The sequence below is a fragment of the Hetaerina americana genome, unplaced genomic scaffold (genome assembly GCF_022747635.1).
Source record: "Hetaerina americana unplaced genomic scaffold, ioHetAmer1.1.p SCAF_11, whole genome shotgun sequence".
Lineage (NCBI taxonomy): Eukaryota > Metazoa > Arthropoda > Insecta > Odonata > Calopterygidae > Hetaerina > Hetaerina americana.
This window is the reverse complement of record NW_027286181.1, coordinates 21,775,470-21,792,596: the sequence shown is the minus strand read 5'-3', so window position 1 is coordinate 21,792,596 and position 17,127 is coordinate 21,775,470. Positions and strand designations below refer to the sequence as shown.

The 17,127-nt window shown below is 39.9% G+C and overlaps 1 non-coding gene across 1 annotated transcript; it reads left to right on the top strand.

Moving 5' to 3' along the window:
- Window positions 1-16,350: 16,350 nt before the first annotated feature.
- Window positions 16,351-16,424, top strand: TRNAT-AGU (transfer RNA threonine (anticodon AGU)). Its single transcript has one exon. It is a non-coding gene; the product is annotated as a tRNA-Thr (tRNA).
- The last annotated feature ends 703 nt before the right edge of the window (window positions 16,425-17,127 follow it).

Sequence of the window (17,127 nt, the reverse complement as noted above, 5' to 3'; positions counted from 1 at the left end):
TTTTCTACAACTTAAGAGCTGTGTGACATTTATTTTTCTAATTCAGTTCTGGTATTCTATGAACTGTTGCGTCTTAGAATAATTTAAATTAGCTACTCTATTCTTCTTGGTGTTGGCATCGGTCGCTTGCTTCACTCGCAAAAAAATATGAAATAATTTTCCATTTGCTACCCCACCCACCCGTAAATTTGGTTGCAACATGCTCGTGTTTTCATTGCTTTTGATCTTCATTCTTTACCCTTTATCGCCTTTGTTTCACTTTTATTTGAAGGAAAACTTTGGAAATAATTTTCAATTAAACGTTCCTTGTGTCTGGAATATTACAGTCTGTCGTTGTTTTAGTTTTTAAGGGTTCTGCAAAGCATTCTTTAACTTCGCTTCTCTTCTACCCATCCAACTCTCGTATCTTCAATTTCTCCAACTGATAACGTCAAGGAACACTCTTACCCATTCTCACTAAACACTCAACAAACGGTTATGCTGTGACGTTAATCGTTTAATCTCTTTTGTCTCGGTCTTACGCCTGGGATTGGTAGAATAAAAGAATGGATAAATTATTCTCTAAAAATCGAAATTGCTTTGGGGGATCTTAGAAGAAGCACTGTCTCTTAATTTTTCCTTTACTTCCTTCGTCCGAAACACCCTCCTCTCCCTGGAACCAAGCCCACCAAGGACCACAACTCCATCCATTCCCTCTTCCGGGCCACCACCTCGCATTTTGAGCCTAATGGCCACTATTATTCCTCCCATCAAATTGTAAGAGTGAGACGAAAGGCAAGGAAGAGGGAGGTGGTGGAAGGGAGATACGTGAGTGGGCCTCAGAAGGGGAGGAAAAATTTTGTACAGAAGGTCGTTAAAGGGAAGACGCAAGGACAAATTCAAAAGGGGGTTATAGGATGGATGAGGGGAGTTTCATGGTTGAGGAGGCAGAGGAGAATGACAATAGGACAAGGGGAATATGAATTGAAAGATAAAATTGAGGGAATTTATATGTTGAGACCATCATGAAGGCAGTGACCCGGTGAATATATACCAACGTCCATGCAAAATAAAATAAAGTAAACAGGAAACTTGGAAAAGCACGAAAAGTCGTAAGATTATGCAAGGACTGGCACTAATCCAAGTTAAAATGCAACGAAAAAAGTAGTTGTAACCTCACCAAACTTATAAGCTTTAAATATGATGTGGATTTACCTCGAGTAGTCGATTTAGATGGATAGATAATGTATTTTTCTAGGGCACGTCCTGTAGAAGACAGCGCATGGGCAGAAAATACTTGTATTTTCTCGGGTTTCTATAATTAAATGTTTGATAACAAAAGAATGAACAGGAGATGCATGACACAGCAATAGAGGATTGAGACATTTGTGATGTTAAGATACAATGACCGTGAAAGAACTGCATAAGATGTATCACTTTCAGCGCCGAGATAAAATGTTACGTGAAAATAATGTTTTGTAATTATTTTCAATGCCGACCAGTCCTCGGAGTATCAATACATTTCTTGAAAAATACAAATGGTCAATTTGACTTTTGGGCTTACACATTTATGAGAATAGATTCCGAAAGTTACTTCCCGTATAGTATTCATTCATCAATTAAAAATAAAATCGTATCATACGCTAATATATTTTGTGTTAGCATGAACATTGAAAATGTATAAACTTGTGCGGTGAATTGTATTTTAACATAAAGAATATTTTCAGCAGTGCAATTTATAAGGAAAGCTAACACATTCCCACATTTTGAATTGGGCTGGCAAAATTTGACGCTTCAATAACGTGGAAAAACATTCCGAAACTATATATATATATATATATATATATATATATATATATATATATATATATATATATATATATATATATACATATATATATATATATACATATATATATATATATACATATATATATATATACATATATATATATATATACATATATATGTATATACATATATACTCATTTACATAGAAACAGATATAAGAAAAAGGGTAAGGAACACACATAAAGGACGAACACAGGACGGGTGGGGAAGGAGGAATCCAGCAGATCACGAATGTAAAAATATTTCCTAGACCGGGATGTGTGTTCCCATCCCTTTTTCTTCCATGTTTCTGTATAAATGAGTATCGGTTCGCCGTTTGGCAGGGTTTCGTGCTTGAATGTGTGTGTGTATATATATATATATATTATATATATGTACGAGGGTCATCCGGAAAGTAGTACCCGTTCGTGAAATAAAGACACAAAAGTAAATATTAACAAACATAAAAAATTTTATTTGAAAGAGGATACTTTAAACTACTTCTCAACATAATCTCCAAGCAAATTAAGGCATTTGTCATAACGTGTGACAAGTTTCTGTATTCCTGCTGCATAGTCCTTCGCCGCCAGCTCATTGAGATACGCGAGGGACCCATCTTGCACAAATTTTTGCATAATGCAGATGGTGTTTAACAATTTCATGAACAATTGTTCGAGAAACATTGGGAAAATGCTCACAGATGTCATCAATTGTGACGCGCCGATCGTTCCTCACGAATTCGTCAACTGAGCTCACCAGTTGGTCTGTAATGACAGACGGTCTCCCCGAACGCTCATCGTCGTGTGTGTTCCCCCTCCCCATGTTGAAGTTGCGACACCACCGCCGAACAGACGACTCGTCCATTACATTGTCTCCATACACCTCCTTTAATTGGCGATGAATATCACATGGGCGAACGTTTCTTGCATTGAGGAATTTAATCACTGCCCTCACTTCACAACTGGCGGCGTTCTCAATTTTTTTAAACATTGTAAACAATCACAGAAACAACACAGGCAATGCTAGCGTCACGCAACTTGTCTCAGAGAAGGCAGACAAGCCACTGAAGCTATCTGACCTCGTCCAGCGGCTACTCGCGTCGTCAGCACTTCATGCGGCACGAACGGGTACTACTTTCCGGATGACCCTCGTATGTATATATATATAGTCGCACACACACATATTTATATATATATATATATATATATATATATATATATATATATATATATATATATATATATATATATATATATATATATATATATACTCACACACATACACACATGCATAACCACACAGAGACAATATAAACTGTATTAGGTCCGCCAACAGCGTCAGTCGGTCGAAAATAACTAATGAACAACTTTTTAGACGTGAGAGTTTTATTTTTATCTCCTTAGGGAAGCCATTACCGTCACAAATGTTCCTAGGTATTTTTAGGATTCACTTGGGCAGAGTGCGCCCAGGGGTTTAAAAGAGTCAGGCAATGCTATTACTTTAGCGACGACGCGCTCGACGGGTGACAACGTTTCCAGCATAAGAAATGCATTTTCTCTCAAACAAAAGCGATGTCTCTCTATCCTTTTATATTCTTATCTATCTTATCTTCCCCGTCGCACTGTCACATCATGCATTTATATGTTTTGTGTAATTTTGTGAGATTTATTGAATTAATACATACCTGTGTGTGTGTGCATTTAAACAGGTATCCTGTATTTATACACAAACACATATATACACATAGCTCTCTCTCTCTCTCTATATATATATATATATATATATATATATATAAACAAACACACATCCTTATTTATTTTTTAAGGCTTGGTAATATTGAAGGTTAATTCGACCCAAACCATGCTCACGAACTTGAGTCAATGAATGGTTTATTTAGAAGTGTTGATAAAACTATTGAATGCTAATTATTATAGGTATAATTACATAATCTCACTTGTACTTTATATATTAAGATACTTATTAACTCATGAAGCTATACAGATACATGTATGCACTTAGGACTCGGTGGGGAGGGAATATCTGAATATTATAATTTTTTTTTAATTTTCTCTTTTTTCCTTAACACAGATCAGGAAGGAGGGTCCAAGGGTGGAAATGTGGTCGGTTGTGAGGAGAATCTGGCGAGAGAAGGGTTAAGTGTAGGACCCCCACTCAGCAAATCTCTCGACTTCGTGAGAGTGGTTGCGGGTGGCGACGCTTCCCCGTTCCCCAGGCAACGCCGACACACACCCACTCCTCTCCCTCCCCTCGCTCGAAGGTCGTGAGGAGGGTTCGATGGTGAACACACGCCTAACATCTCCCCCATATCTCTCTTTGGGAGGCAATGTCAAGAGCATTGTGACCGCCATGTGGATCAATCCGAATATGGAAACAGGGGATGATATAACAATTGAATTTGGGAACAAAGTTTGGGCACAAGATACGAGCATTAAGGAAGTAGATAGATAGATAGATAGAGGTCTTTATTTGGGCGAAATTGAGACCAAATGGTCCCTTCTTCCATTTAACCCATAAAAGAAGGAATAAGAAGTAAGAGGGAATGAAGATAGTTCTTAACCGTGATAATTAAGGTGTGACTTTGGAAGGGATGAAAAGAATAATTTAAAAACATAGCCTCCATCGAACTTATTTATTTCCTACTCTCTTTCATTTTTACGTTCTTTTATGCCTTGTTTTCCTTTTATTTGATAGAATTTTCATTTTTAATTCAAAGAAGTGAAACAACAAAAGAAAAACAATTAAAAAGGTAAGTGGGGGCACTTATAAAGGTCACTCGCATATGTTTTCGCCTCAAATATGAGAGAGTAAAGACTTCTCTTGACTTTGTACCTAGATATGGTCATTAATATACATTTAATTGGTGATAGCATAAGGATTTATTGTTGTCTAGAGTCATTAATGAAATTGCTGATTTGTTTTTTCAAAATATTTTTACCTCGCCGTTTAACTTCCTGATGTTCGATGCCCTTTGCGTGTTTCTTTGTAAAGGAGGAAGTACGAATTCTGTCCACGCGGTCGTATTTGCTTTAATCTCGTGGTGTCGGAACGTTCGAATGGGACCATTCCTGATTGCGCCTATTTCGGCATATTGGCCAGCAATCGGCCGCTTGAGCTCTTCTTGCGATTTCTGCTAACGTAAAAATGGTTTTTGGATGGTTGAGGATGTTTAGTGGATCGTGAACATTCTTTTATTAACGCCGGATTCCTCATGATTTTATCTAATGCTATTCTCTTAATAGTTTTGTTAGGATAGGCTATGAAATATAATTTTTTTCAAACTTCTATTTCCAAAACCTACCTTAAACGGTAGAATACTAATAATCTTACAAGTAAAAGAATCCGGAGTTTCTAACATTGTTTAATATTTTGAAAACCTAATTTATGCCAGAATATTTTGTTTTGAGCTGTCAATAAATACCTACGGGTTCATAAATATAACGATATATACACACACAGAAATGCATGTGTATATATCGTTAAACCTACTATCGAACAGGCAAAAAATATGCTCTAAGTGTGATTCATGAGAGTACTAAAATAAGTAATGTCTTTCAAAAGTGGGTAGAGCGCTTGACTGCGGACTGGAGGGCCAGGGGTCGATTTCTGGGCAAGCCTCTCTGGGCATCTGCAGCTCCACCCAAGCTGTGTGATTTTTTGGTTACCAGATCTTCCTGGGATACCATAACCGGCACAGGGAAAGGAACTGGCCCCCCTACCCTGATGTGTGAATTTCACACGCCGTCGGGCTTAGTACTGGGTGAACTCTGCCATCACCTACCAAACCGACCTTCGAGTTGATTACTGTGTTTATGGTTTATATGTATACATAACTTCGAAAAGAAACGCTCTTCAGAGACGACAAAAATATCTAAAAACTTTGATGAAAACTATTAAACAGAGAAACACAGGGAAAGGATATTCACATATCTAGTTGACGTTTCGACGGCACGGCTGTCATCATCAGAATATGCTTCTTGGGGGAAGAGCGGAGAGAACGGTGGGTGAAGGGAGAGGTAAGCGTCGAATAGAAAATGGACAAGGGGGTGAGAAGGGTTGCGTAGGCAGCTATTGATTGATATCAGTGGGCTGAGTTCAACCTGGGAGGTTTAAATTACTGAAGCGCTCAGATATTCTGCGCCTTCTCGCCTTTTTTTCGCCTTGGCCCTTCTCTCCTTGTTCTCACCTTTGCATTTACTACTGGAGAATTCACCGAAACAGGGAAGCAGTCATCAAAGCAGTCGTGGGAAGCAGTGTGGATAGGAATGGGATAATTTAGGAAGATGAGATACTCCACCAGATGATTTCCTTCTCGTTTCCTCGTTTCCTTCTGTCCATTCATGCCGCAAGACTGTTCCTATCCTTTATGACATAGTAAGATAGATTTTTCCACTACCTTGTCCTCTACTGTCCTCGTCAAATGCCCCTTTGGTGGGCGACAAAGCTCCCCAGCGCCATCTTCTGACTAATGAATCGGAGAAAGTGGTTGCATTGCCCCCTCAGATATCAGTGTAAGCTACGCTTCCTAGCTAAGACGGTGTCTCCTTTTACCGAGTGTCTGTTTTTCGCCGGCGACCAAGGCCTCAACCGCCGGGATTTGGAGAGCGGCACTACCGAACTCGGTGATCAAGGTTCCGATAGTGTTTTTTTTTCACGCGGCGGTTGACCGCCTAGTTCTAGAAGCGTGAGGTTTGACTCCCGTCTTTTTCCGCCGGGAAGGCCTTTCTTTTGTTTTGTTTAGTGGATTCAAGCTGACCTTATCTCTCGGTGTAGAGCTTCGATTTCTTTTGTCTTGCTACCGCCGGGGGCATGTAGAGGGGTGGGACACTATACGAGTGTTTTATTCCCTCTTTGGAGAATCAGTTCTTTTTGTGCGCTCGCCTTTTCGAGTAGGCGTGCTCAATTTGATTTTTTTAAATGGTTGTACGTCACATAAAAACATTCGCCTTGCAAGTTGACGAGAAGACGAAGCCCCCTAATCCGTTGGAGGTCTACCTCTTTACACTAGGGTCTCTGGGGCTCATGCCCGAAGAGATAGTGGGGATTCAATTGGATAAAATCGCCATTGCCATTTGGTATTCTTGGATTTGGCAACCGAAGCTGCAATGAATAGGATTCTATATTATACTTCGCTAAAGTTACCTTTTCCGTCCTTAAGTGACTAGGGGTCGACAATTACCATTGACGAGACTTCCGGCAGCCCTTGTAATGCCTGAGTTCTTTTTCTCTCCGCGAAGACCCCTAAGACATAACAGGCGAGCTCCTACGTTATGGGAAAAAAACCCATCGCTCGTGGCAGAGCAGGTGGGAGGGTGACAATATAGCGCGAGTGCTGACGTGTACCGGGGTGGTGCGGATAACGGTCGACAGGAATATCCCCTCATACCTCAACATCGGCGGCAACTGGGCCATCATCCTTTGCGAGGGTCAGCGCCGCACTTTCATCCACTTCAACCAAGAAGGCCAAGAGTGCAAAATTTGCCCTCGGAACTAGGGGGGGCAATGAATATGGCAATGAATACGGTCTCCAGCCTGAACACGGCCGCGGAGATGGACGACACCGAGGTGGCTGTGGAGATGAGGGCGCGGTCGCTGCTACTTATCGAGGTTCCACCTCTATCTGCTCCCGCCGGTCACTTGCATCCCCCTCCACTTGGGGAAAATTTCAGAGGGAGCGAAAGTCGTCAACGGAGGGAAGGGAACCGAAAAAGAAGAGGGCAGACGACACTGAAATCCTAGTTTAGAACATCAATCTAGCTACAGTCCATATCAGGTCGCCTTTTCTCTCACGACCACCGTCTCCGTCACCCCATTAAAAGAGGACGGATCATCCTTCGTCCCTCCCCCCACCAACGACATCGACGCCCCCTTCCCGCTTTCCTTGCTTCGCGGGCTTTTAAACCATCGAGAACCCCTGGTGACAGTAGGGGAGGATGCATCTGTTTGCAACTGTCTTCCATCCCTATTAGTTGGCCCCACAGTCCATTTATAATGGGCATTCAAGAAAGTATTACCAACCCTGAAAGTTGACACATGTAAGAGTATAAGTTTCTTGACGTCGAAAATCCCAGATACCTCATCGTCATTCTCTATTGAGAGCAGCCAAGGAGTCGAAGATCTTCTCAGGAATCTCTATAGGCAGACCAAATTGAACTATCTCCCTATTTTACCCCATCGGACTCCTTCGGCAGATGGCCCCAAGTCCGCTACTCCGCCCCCCCTGAGGCCACCTCCTGCCCCGGGAAGGACCCTAGCTGTGCTCGCTCGAAGAAGGCTCCCCGTGAAACGCTGCCGAATTACCCGCTCTTCGTGGAGACCACAGTTGACTCTTCCTCTTCGGACGAGGAGGTCGGTGGGAGAGGAATGCGGCAACAACTCGCGACCTCGATCGTCGGCCCATCGGATAAAGCGTCCCAGGAAGTGGCAAAGCACTCGTCGCCCGGGTTTAAGCCGTGACTGGAGCGACGTAAGCCATGACCAGAACTCTGGTAAGTTATATCCGGTGCTCATTGTTGTACTTTCCTTTCACTGATGAAATTATTTCACTAAATATTGCTGGCGCCTAAAGTGCCTTAAAAATTGCAGTCCTTCAGCGTTTTTTTCCGTGACCTCCGGACCGATGTATTCCTCCTTCGGGAAGTAAGGGGGGCATAGTCTGGGATGTAAACGTCTTTCAGTCTATCGGCAATTTCACTGGCTGTCATTCTGACACCCAAACCCTAGTCCAGAATGGCATTCCGTTCTCTCACGTTCGCCGCCACACCTCTAGCCGAATTACGTCCGTTTTCGTGAATGGGCATTCACATCACAAGTTATTACGCTCCCTCCGTTGAGCGCATTAAGACGGAGCGCGAAACTCAGATATTCCCCTCCTCTGCCGGTATTCTTCCTCGGGGAAGGCCACCTTGGGCAATGATTTCAATTCCATCTACCACCGATAAGATAGCGCCTGGAATAGAGATAGGGTAACAAAATATCCAAGCTGAGCACTCGCACTGATGCTCAACTGAATTGGAGCGATTGACGCAGTACGTTCTTTCTGCGCCCGTCCCGCCCCTATACGCGATCAGGGCATAACTCTCGGACACGGATTGACTACCTCTTTCTCTCAGCATCACTAATGAATGATATCCAGGCAGTGGACACCCTCCCGGTGTCCTTCTCTGATCACTGCGCGCTTATTATGAGTGTTACTTTCCCGGACATAACCCCGGCCGCGTGCGCCCACCACCGCGACACCGTGAAGCGCATGGACCTCCTCGTGTCGGAGGACGCGGCAACACCACCCGCACCCGGGTTTGCGAATAAACCGCGGCACTCCATCTCGGTGTAGACCTCACCGTAAAGTGAGACGATGTATTCAAACATTGCCATCCACATCATAAGGGAAACGTATGGCGGGATTTCGTGTTTGAACGTGTATTTGGCCAATTTGGCTCGTCTCTTTCCTCTGGCTAAGCGTGCCATGAAACGCACTGTTCCTATCCTTAATGATGCTGTATGGTTACTTACCTACTGTCTTTCCCTATTTTGTGATGTCTATTTCATTTTGGTGGATGAAACAGGTCCCTAATGTCATTACTTGGCCAAAGAATTGGAACACTGGGTTGCATAAAGCCCCCGCAGATCTCAATGTGAATTGCTTTGCTCGATAGCTCAAGTGGTTAGAGAATCGGCCCGGCAAGTTGGAAGAACCGGTGTTCAAGTCTCGGTCAAGGAAATATTTCTACCCTAATGATGTGCTCGATTCCGCCTTCCCCACTTCTCCTGTTCGTCTTTTATATGTGTTCCTATCCCTTTTCCGTCTATCTATTTTCATGTGAATGAATATATATACATTCAAACACGAAATCCCACCAAACGGCTAACAAATACTCATTCACATAGAATAGATATAAGGAAAAGGGATAAGAACACATATAAAGGACGAACACAGTAGAGGTGGGGAAGGCGGAATCAGGCAAATCACGAGTGTAAAAATATTTCCTATACCGGGACTAGACTATAAAAATATTTCCTATTCCCGGTCTAGGAAATATTTTTACACTCGTGATTTTCCTAATTCCGCCTTCCCCACCTCTACTGTGTTCGTCCTTTATATGTGTTCCTATCCCTTTTCCTTATATCTATTTCTATGTGAATGAGTATGTATATATATATATATATATATATATATATATATATATATATATATATATATATATATATAATATATATACACACACACACACAAATCAATCCCTGTTTGACCTGGCAATTGTTTTCTAAAAACACTGATTTCCTTCAAGAAGGCAACAAGTAGAAAGGCTGATCCTGCTTCGCACGTGGAAGATGTTCGGGAAGCAAAGAGCTACGGACTGGTAGCTGAGTATTAGGTAGGAATGGAGGGGAGGGGTAGGACGTGGGTGTAGAAGAAGGGCGATAGAGGGGGAGGAAGGAAGATTAAGCGAGTTGGCCTGGCTGAAGCATCCCTTGAACTAGGCGAAGAGACGGGAAATCCCTTCTGCCTCTCGGCCCATTTCTTTATTTTTATCACCTGCACTCGACCATTCGTGTTTGGGTAGGAAATGACTCCCCAAGGGGGACGAGGGAATAATGGGAATCGGTGACCTGGGAAGCGAAGGTGGATAAGGATGACCAGGGTGGGAGGGTGGAGGGAGACACGCGTCGAGTTCGAGATGTGGAGGGGTGTGAGTGAGAGAGAAAAGGGGAGATAAAATGGGGTAAGAAGTTGGATTGCGAGGGTTATTGGTACGATCCACGAAACAAACGCTGGTGATCGCATTCCTACTCTCTGTTTAATCTTACCGCGTTCCCCCATCCTACCCCCTCACCAACCCTAATCCCCATTTTCTACCGTTGAATATCCACCCCCTTCTCTAAATCCTTCTCCCTCGGTCATCGTCCACGATTTTTCGTTTGTACGTTTACATGAGTGCTTTTATATTGCCCACGCCAAGATAGAGTGCACGGTATACCAGTAATGTTAATTGTTTCAGCACTCTAAGCAAGATGTTTATTTTATTGAACCGTTCTTTCAAACTTGAACTTGATTCTAGAGGATCATAATTACTCCATGATCTTTATACGATATTTTAACCACACACGTGTGGGCATTGATATTTTTTCCCTACGTCTGCATTTAGAGTATAACTATAAAATTTTTCCAAGCAGAAAGTTTTATTATTTCACTCGCGGATTCCCAAGTGTTTTATGTATTTTAATAAACTACTTTATATGTTTATGTTTTGATAAGTCCTGGAATCAATCAGTTAGTTAAATATCAATCATAGAATCAAGAGGTTGCCTGTATTAAAACGTTTTCAGCCTCTATTCGTCTTACCCTGCGAGGATAAAACTCATACGAACACCATTGACTATCAACCAAGACAAAATCAGAACACCAGTTACCATCATTTTATAGTTATGAAAGAGTGTGGATGCCCGTTATGAAAAGTTAAGAAGGTTAAAACTATTATTATAGGTAATTTACCGGTTAAAGTAGGTTTGTGATGACAAACACAAGCTACCCAACTGTACAGCTACAGTTCCCTTTTCTCTCCTAATTAATACAACCCAGCATCTTATATTAAAATAAACCCCTTTTATGTTCCGAATCGTCTTCCCTGTACTCCTTTCAATAACCATATGCTATTTCTGCCGCATTCTCGCTTGACAAACATTCTCCCCTCTATCACAATCTTCAACATTCCATTACCAATCAAAAGCTTTGCCACATTTTTCCTCCATGTATTTCAGTCCAATTTACCTTTTCTATTCTTCTGCACACTCCCATTTCAAAAGCCTCCAATCCATACCTATCATCTTCCTTAAAATACCATGTTTCCGCACTGTAAAAAACAACGCTCCATCTCAAAGTTTTAACAAGAACTATTTTAACATCCTTACTCAAGACCTCTGTCATCAATTCCGTCGTAAGAGTGAAATCTTCTTTATCTAATGCAATTTTTTGTGATTTTTAAAATGTGTTAGGTCGTTTTTATGCATATCAATATTTCTAATAAGCGATTAGAACTTAATCCTTCTCCTTGACACAAAACACAATATTGCCTTAAACGGTAGACCAACAAATCACAGTAGTATACATTCCAACGAAAATTTAGGGATGGAGCAATGTTCAAATTTCACACCATTTTTGAAATACCAACAATATTAACAGCAAAAGGGAACTAAGTAAATGAAACAGACTTAGTTTCTAGCCAAGACTCTCAATTCGTACAAACCTATAATTGTATATCTAATGGCGTATTGGCCCTATTCGTATTGACTTTTCTAGTACATTGTAATAAAATCTATTATTTTTGGCTTAATTTTGACTGATAGGTGTCTCATATTAAATCATTTTATACAAAACTGAATCCGTTCTGGAATTTAGTGTATAGAAACGAATTGAGTGCATCCGAAATTTGATTTCACCAAAAACTTTAACAAAGTTCAAACATTTGATGAATTAATTTTAAATGACTATCAAAACTTTATGATTGAAGTTACTGACAGCATTTGCAAATTAAATTGGCATTAATTTCATTAACTCTTTATAACTGGGATTTAAACAATGTTTTATTGAAACCATTTTTCAATCATTTTCTCTGACATTAATGATTTCATTTTATTTTTATTATATTATTAATTTCAATACTGTTTTTTTCCTTACATTTGGGTATCATTATATGTCCTTCGTGTTTTCTGTGAATTCTGTGACATATTAAATAGTGTTTAGACACCTACTCAGAAACATATTATTTAGGAACGCTGATGGTACTGTATATCTGTTCATGCTAAGTGGGTATAATAATTCTAGACCGGCGAGACTACCCTTTCAAATACGGGAGATACTTATTATATACGCGTTCTATTACACGAAATTAACTGGTATAATCACAATGCTTTTCATAATTATGATAAGATTTCCGATGTTTTTTGATCCACAGGGATGTATTTTTTCTGTTCAGTCATGAAATTCATCGTTTTTTCAAATAATTACAAAGAGATGTGGAATAATTCAAATAAATTAAAAAAATTGATGATGCCTGAATGAGCTTTGCTTTCAAATTCCTGAGAAATATGAAATAAATTATCTTTTAAATTAGTCAATAATATGTCTGCCATATATCAATCACTAGGTCCCCCAATTGTCTCTCACTTTTCACATTAAATATTACACTTTCAAACTCAGTATATTTTATTATTCAATTAAAATAAATTAATGCTCAATAAGTTTATAATGTAATGAATAGTATTTAGTGGATTTATTCCTATTTAAAAATAGTTAATCATAAATCAAAGGACCAAGCTCACGAAGAAAAAGTTTTGCCGTCATACATTAAATATTTCATTGAATAATTTAAGTACATTCATTATACATTAGTATTTTCTACTTTTCAAATTACATGAGGAAATCAATTCCATGTAATTTAATTTTTTAACATCGTCTTTAAATGTGTATAATAATCATAGATATTATTGAATGTCAAACAAAGGAAGGAATTACTCCCTATTATTCAAAATTCAAATAGCGAAGATCATTAGGCGTGTAAAAATCTAATAAATGATAATTTTTTTAAAAAGAATAAACTCGTCTCATTTTTTTATAATTCTGAATTCATACTCATGCCGGATCATATATAATATTTTATTGTAAAGACTGTTGGACAGTAGCTAACCGCTTATTAATTTAGTGTCTGATGCTGTGCCCAAACATCCGATTTTAATTTCCCAAATCGTTCGCAATAGTCCATTTTTATTCTATACTCTTTTGTATGTATGTTAAATTATGATTTTTTTCCAATTTCAATGCGGGATATTAATATCTAATCACAATATGGTTTAATAAAAAACCCGTATCATTAAAGAATACTTCGATTCAGTTTGAAAGGCTATGAAATTGTCAGTTTTTTTTACATTAAGGACAATTGAATAATTGGTACCGATGTTAAACCCTCTGAAACCGCGAATTGTATTTATTGAGAGCTAAACAAGCGTATATTTAATGCAAAATATTCATGATTACTTCTAGATCGAAATACTGATCTTTTTCATTCTTCAATTATATAGTCACCTGGTGAAGTACGGATATAAAACCACTATGGGTAAAAAAATACTGGTAAAAGGCGTAGCTAAAATAAACGAGATGGTCCCAAACGTGCTGCGGAAACAAAAAGGCGCTTTGTTTATCATTTCGTTAATGATTCTCCCTTCTGTGCGTAAATCTCCCGACTTCCACTCCTCCCCAGCCGAGCCGGCCTTCACTTCCGTCTTCCTCCTTGCCGTCTCTCAACTCTTGCCCTTCACCCCCTTGCAGCAGAGCACTCGCTTTCATTTGCCTTTCAATTATGCCCTGACCTCTCCTCCCACCCCCCCTTACATCCCTGCACACCACTCCGCGACCCGCTCACACAACCCCGCCCCCACGTCCTTCTCATACAGACCGCCAACCCACACCCTAATATCGCTACCCTCCATCATCTCCTACTCCAGATCCCTCTCACTTTCCCTTTTTAGCGAGTGGGTTACATGACAAGGATATATCGGTCAGGGGGTTGCATTTTCCCCGCTCAAAGGCAAACGCACATACGCGCACACACTCTCCTTACATGGGTATCCCATCCGTAATTCATGGGAAAATACATACCTACTTGCGATTTTAGTACATAGACTGTTAATGGTTTCAAGGAGACCTACCCTTGAGTGTCCTTCTCCCGTGGATTGCTCACGAGGTCCGCAAAAAGGGCACCAGCAAGAAACTCCCATGCTGATTATTCTTCAGATGCTTTCCTTCTACCACCAAGTGGATGCATATATTATTTAACATCCCCTTACCCTAAGCTTCTTTCTACGTCTACATGAACATAGTACCCCGTAAGCCGACGCAATGACGAGTTGCGGGGGGTATCAGGTCACCACCCGTCATTAAGAATAAAATTGCATGCAAAACCCACAAATTCATGCCAATCTTCATATACAAAATCGTATATATTCATGCAAAAACCATTACAATTCACACACAAGCAGATACATATACTATCAACTAACACACACATGCTCCTACTAATATCTCTTTTGTATACGCAACGTTTAATCTTGTCCTGACTTGTATATTAAATGTCTTTAACATTGCTATGGTGACTTTGGTCTCTTATTATTATGGTTCCTGATTGTGCGGTGAATTAATAAGTATCTGTGCTGGAATCTATCCCCCTATCTTATCTTTATGGTCTGATTTTTCCTAAGTAGTGTGGGGCCATAAAAATTCCTTTTGAATCCTTTTTAAACTCTTTATGGTCGTAAAATGGATTGAAAACAGAGAATTTGATGTAATATTACCCACCATCAAGTCCACAATAGATCTAAAATTCCATTTCATTTGAATGATTTCTGATACATGTATTTCATGCAGTAATAGAATAGCACGAAATACACGTATAATGAGCAGCTCCAATAATTTTTATAATTAATAATAATGTCTCTATATTTACATTTTTCAGTGTCATTTACTTGACCTTTTTAATTTCTTATTTCGTAAACAGTATTTCCCCTTGGAATTATACCAATTCTGTAGCAAAGAATCGTAGAAGGTCTCTTCGCGCCCCAATGTATTAGCTGCGATGGGGCACCGGGGACTAAAACCATGACAGCGGCACTTCCCACTAATGTTCCATCATCCGCTGTTCTCGCTTTAAATGCCCGCACAGTTTGCTCCCCATGCAACAACCATGCGCCAAGAAAATATACTGGTATGCATACCTGTATATCCTAGAAGGCTGACTCGGATAATTTTTATCTCCGTGCTTGCAGAACCACCATGAACGGTAAATAATCCCTAATTACTTCTGTTGAAGTCTGCAGTTTTTTTAACTACTTCCCTCAAGAGGCCTAATATATTAATAACTTTTAAACAAACGGTTACACTCAGTATTCGAATATGATTGGCATGCATTATTATTATTTGGTAGGTTTTAAACGAACAAATACTTCACAACCCTAAATTGCTTAACCCTGCCTAATAATACAACTTTGCATTATTTAATCCCACGTTATACGGAAGCAATCGATACTATGCTTCCACCCTCCCTTCATTCCGTTGAACGGGTCTATCCTGTTCTTCCCCCTACCTCGCTTACCTTGCCTTCTCCCCTCTATCGCATATTCGCTTAAAATATATTCAAGGCATACAAAACATAAGGGATTAAAAATGGGTACACGGCATATCGAGTGACCATAGACTTAAGGAGACAATGATAAAAAGTATAATATTGAGTAAGAGGTAAAGCGAGTTATAAGCAGAAAGGAATAGGAATGTTGGAAGGGATGAAGGAAGGATGTGTGTGAAGTTGAGCAATGGTTTTCGCAAAGCGGACTTTAGTGTATTATTATAGTGCAATGACGGATTTACAAATTTTAAAGTACAAGTGTTTGAATGTTTACTGATGTATGAAGTACACAATTATTGGTAAACCTCTTCAAGAAATAATTGACTGCATACTCCGGCTCTTGTCTTCACCAGGCGCCGTGGCTTAGTTGGTTAAAGCGCCTGTCTAGTAAACAGGAGATCGTGAGTTCGAATCTCGCCGGTGCCTTCTTTTTTATTACGCCTAGGTTTGCATGTTCTTCATTTTCCCTACAATTCCTTCTTCAAAGCCTATACAAACTAAATAATAATGTTACATAAAATGCCAAATAGGATTTTACCAATGCCGTGAAAATTTTTGTCAATTGTCGAACGGGTAGGGTAGGTGCTCAGTGGATCTTAAAGCTGTGCATTGCTGTAACTCGAAGCCTTGGCTATTATGGCTGAACATAACTGTTTTACGAGTAGTATCCTAACACCCCCTGCCACACGCCCTTGTGGCGGTTTGTCGGGTATTGTGTTTATTTAGATAAATGTAGCTCTAAAATCGACATGCCGTTAATGCTGACGAAAACATACTAATGAACAAACACACAGAGATATGCATTCATGGAAAACTTATTCTAACTTACACACATGTAACTACATGTACAATCAGCTGATATACACCAGCAATTACACCAACTAATGCATTAGATTTGTGCGCAGCGTTTTAATCTGGCTCTCGCTAGAAACAACGTTGACCTCGATTTTGTTGCTCTCATGATTCCTGATTGCCCGAGGAAAGATTAATTTAGATCTATCTGCCCTTGTGTCTATCTCCCGCTTCTTATCTTTGCGGTCTAACCTGCCCGAATAATGTTGAGCTATAATAATGCCATTTGTGCCATATTTTATTTCAAGCATTTTGAACCTTACTAAAAGTTAAAATC